This window comes from Atta colombica, unplaced genomic scaffold, assembly GCF_001594045.1.
Source record: "Atta colombica isolate Treedump-2 unplaced genomic scaffold, Acol1.0 scaffold164, whole genome shotgun sequence".
Lineage (NCBI taxonomy): Eukaryota > Metazoa > Arthropoda > Insecta > Hymenoptera > Formicidae > Atta > Atta colombica.
The window spans coordinates 1,111,136-1,115,843 of record NW_017259255.1 but is presented as its reverse complement, the minus strand read 5'-3'; positions in this window follow the sequence as shown (position 1 = coordinate 1,115,843).

Here is a 4,708-nt window from a genome sequence, read left to right as displayed (position 1 = left end):
ATTAAAAAAATATTCTGCAGAAAATAAAATTAAATTTTAGTGAAATTATATATTATTATTATATTAATAAAATTTATTGATATTGTGTAAATGTATATAAACTTATAGTTTTTAATTCGTATTATTTATTGTTTTGATCCTCCAAACAATAATACAAACCTTTAGCTTCTTAATAATTCATTCTTAATAATTACATTTTTTTATTATCAATTATAATTATAGTTTGAATCGGTTTAATTAGATCATTTTGCAATCATATCATTGAGCATTTAATTGCGATCACGACAATGCCACTTCAGACGCGTAATAAAAAGGCTTTTGTTTTATCAACTGTAATCTAATTAGAAGTACTAATTATAAACTTAACGACAGATATTAATTATTCAAATTATAGAGTCAGATAATGCATAATAGATACCTTTCAAGAAGTTTAATAAGCAGATAGATCTCATAAATTTATATTTTTGTTAGATTTCTAATAAACTAATATTTATTTAAATATGTATAATAGTTATGTATATAGATTTGTTTTAAACTTTCAGTCAACTTTAGTATATTAATATTTTCTGCTAACAAGAATTTTCTTTTGTTACGTATCCAAAACTGTATGCATATATATAATTTCTATCAAAGCTGCAACTTTTTTCAATGCTGATAAGATTTATTTATATTACTTACTTTTTTCTGCATATTTAGTGCTAATGGCGTTTTAAAATGTCAGCGTAAATATGTCTATTGACGTCACATACTTAGTAAAGATGTTATTTTACTTCGAAGAAGTCAAAAAAACACAATAGTCTCTTGTTTGCTTAGAAAACATCTTTTTGTTATTCATAGAGATTTTTCAATATTGACAACAACATTCTTTATACATTGGTGACAACGTTCTTCATACATTCATTTTACGACTACCATTGTGACTTTTATTTTGTATTCTTTGTATTAAGTCATTATCTGCAATTATTTGTTCTTTTAATTTACGCACAATAAAAATTGGTATGAATAGAAGTGGATTTGCGAAAAACTGAGCAAAAATTACAATAATCGCGTTCAACACATATGCGCATAAGCTTCGCATCGCCGATGTTAAATTACTTTCTTGAAGTTTCTTAGAATTTCGAAATGATCCATACCGTATTATCTTAAGCAATATTTCTAAAAAGAACGAATCACTTAAGAGGGACTTTCCATTTCTTACAAGGCGTGAAAAACACTGCACACAACTTCAGTAATTAAATGTCAATAATTTTTGCTCCTGCTGATCGAACTTTATCCTCGAATTGTAAATGCATTAGGTAGTTAAAATTTAAATATCTCTTTACAAGATGTAATTTTTAAAGTGTTAATTGATATGTGAATTGCTCGAATGACAACAATTACATCAACAAATAACATTCGCCGCCGAATAATTTTTCCGGGATTTGTCTTATTCCTGAAGTTACACTGCGAGAATGACTCGCTCGCCGCGCAGATAATGACATAGCGAAACGACAATACAACGTAAAGCGAAAAATAATGCTCACTCGTTCCGCATTGCCGAACGAGTGATCATTATTTTTGTAGCCCAACGAAGAATATACTTTAACCGTTTTGCGTTACCACAAAATAAGCGTTACAGAATGCAATGGGTTCAGTGTTCCAATGTCTAAAAAATATAAAATAATATCCAAAATAATATTTTTGTCCCCGAATTACTCGCCTATTCATTTAAATGGAAAAAAAGTTTTTTTTGATGGACAACAGCAATTAGAAATTTTCAATTGTTAATAAATTACAATTCGAAACTTTTAAAATTAAATTTTCACATTTAAATCATTATATAACATTTTAATATATCCCAAAGAGATAAAGCATATGTCCCAAAGCAATAAAATGATAAAAATTGTATTTACGCACATAATTTTGGTATGTCTCGCCGATAATATGTTTTCGTAATAAACTGATAAGTAAATTCTCCAAATAAGAAAAGGAAACAACAATATCGTGGTATGCAAACGGTAGAAATATTGGGTTGTCCAGAAAGTTCATGCCGACTAACCTATATAATTTAATAAAGATATATTAAAATTTAAATTTTCTGCATTTCAATTTTCCTTCAATATGAATTTTCCGGACAACTCAATATATTAATTTTTACCGATACCCAAATATTAGAGAATATCCATTTCAATTTTTTACTAAAAATATATTGTATAATATTATTTTGGTGGTTTCCATTCAAACACGTCATACAACTTTGAATCTCCATTATGTGGACAATATAAGTGTAATATTTATTAATTTACTTTAAAATATATGCAAGGTTGTATTTAAAATACTTTTACGAAAAGTATGAAATATATTTTTATTATAATAAAAGAGTACTTTATAAAATAGCTGTTTCAAATATTCGTGATTGTTTCATTTTCATACTAAATTTAATGTAACAATAGCAACAAAGCAAATTTTTGCTTTGTTTATAAAAATATATTAAAAATCAATATAAGAATCAATGGGTGCTTTCCATTTGATGACACATTTTTGTCATTCTCTGAATGTCAAGGATAGAACGATGATCGACTTGTGTCAAATGGAAAGCACCCAATGTTAATCCAAATTTGATCTAGCATTTATGATTTAGAATAGAACATTAAACATAAAAGTAAACTAAAACTTAAAAATATTTGTATCTTCATTATTTTGACAAATATAAAATCACTTTTAAAAGCTTTTTTTACATTTTAAATATCTTAAATATGTAAAAAAGAAAAATCAATTCTTTTTAAATCGGACTATCCCTTTAATGATAATGAGTATCGGCCTCAAGCAACAATCACGCAGAAAAAAATTTAAAAGTTTAAAAATAAGAAGTTCTGTCGCATCCTGCGTATTTGCCCAACATTGTTCCATCCAATTATTTGTTAAATCTTTAAAATATTTGTCAACAAAAATATCAATTTGAAAGCTGATATTAGAAATTACTTTGAATAATTTTTTGTGTTACAAGATTCTACAAGAAAAAGTAAAAGCAGAAAACAAATTGTCTTGGTCGACGAAGGATTAACAAATTTTTATAGGTAATAAAAATACAATAAATGTACAACTGCTCAAATAATAAAACGTTTTAAAACTGACGTACAGAATACTAGTAAATCAGTTCATAGAAACAGGACAAGGAGAACGTTGACCGTTAGGTAAACTGTTACTAGAATAAATCTGAAGTAGGTCTTGAAGGATAAGAAATAATAGGAAACCATTTACTATTTGTATAGCATATAAAATTCTATAATGGATACTCAAACATCCTGAGCATTGACATAGCATGAAATTTTCGGATATTGACATAAAAGAAAATAGCTTAGTAAAAAATTGTCTTGCATAAAAAATATATTATTAAAAAAAATGAATTAAATGAGTAGTAATTCGTGAATATAAAAAAAGATTTCATTTTCCACATTAAAATGCGCATATTAATGATGTGGATGAATAGATTTTATATTTTATTTTAAAGGAAATAAAATTTATTATAGTAAGAAATCCTAAATTTGAAATTTTTTAAATTAATTTCAAGATATTTTGTAAAATTCTTGAAATCAACTTAGAAATCCTGACCAAAAGTAACGACTTGCGAATTTATAAATATTATATTACATAAATGCATAATTTATTTTGCACAATTTAAAAAGTTTTAATGCTATTACTAGTGGAAAAATTTTACTGAAATTATTTCACTTTTCAGCAAAATTTCAGCGTTTCAGTAAAATTTCAATTTAATTTCAGCGATTTTTAGCTAAAAATTCATTTTTAGCAAAATTTCAGAAAAATTTCAGTTCAATTTCAGTAATTTTTCGGTATGTTAGTTAAAAAATTCACTTTCAATGAAATTTTAGCAAATTTTCATTTAATTTTGCTGAAATTTACGTTTCAAAACATGGATTAATTTCAACGAAAATTTTTCACTAGGGATAAATTGAAAAATTAAGTCCCAGCACGCATGTACAAAGTCGGAATAATGTTTATTTCTATCGATGTAATTTAATTGGTTCAATTAATTCTTCATCTCTTTTCAAGAATTAGAAAAAATAAGCAAGAACTGAGGTTAAAGTTAATCTACGCATTGATCGAAATAAGTTTGAGAACTAATCGTTTAGAAATAACTTTACGGTTTTGATATAAGAATGTACCATGAATACTCGATTTTAGACACGCGTGCTGTCTAAAATTATTTGATTGTATATTCCAGACTGGGGAAATTTCTAAAAGTTTTATTTTCTTCTATTTCTCTCTAAATAACATGTACATATCAGTATACATATCGGATTCTGATAACTTGAAAACTGACGAAGTTTCTATTCTCCAAGGACTCATTTCCGCGACGCTTCTAAGTAGTACACGAGAAATCGGTCAGTGTCTAAGCTTCGCCGTCGGAGTCGTTAACGTTAACATACATGTAATACGCTTACTTTTAATATCATGTTAATAATTAATCTTCATAGACCATAAATCATACATTGCGAAGAAGATTTAGTATAATTATTATTGTTAATTTATCCACTGTGAGTTTAAGTGTGTCGAATTATATATATCTAGATTATATATACACATCATTTTAACAGGATGTATGAAATCACATATTTTATATTATAATAAACCGAGGATTTCATAATTTTGTTTAAACAAGGCAATAAATTATGTGTGTATGTATATATATATATATATATATATATAT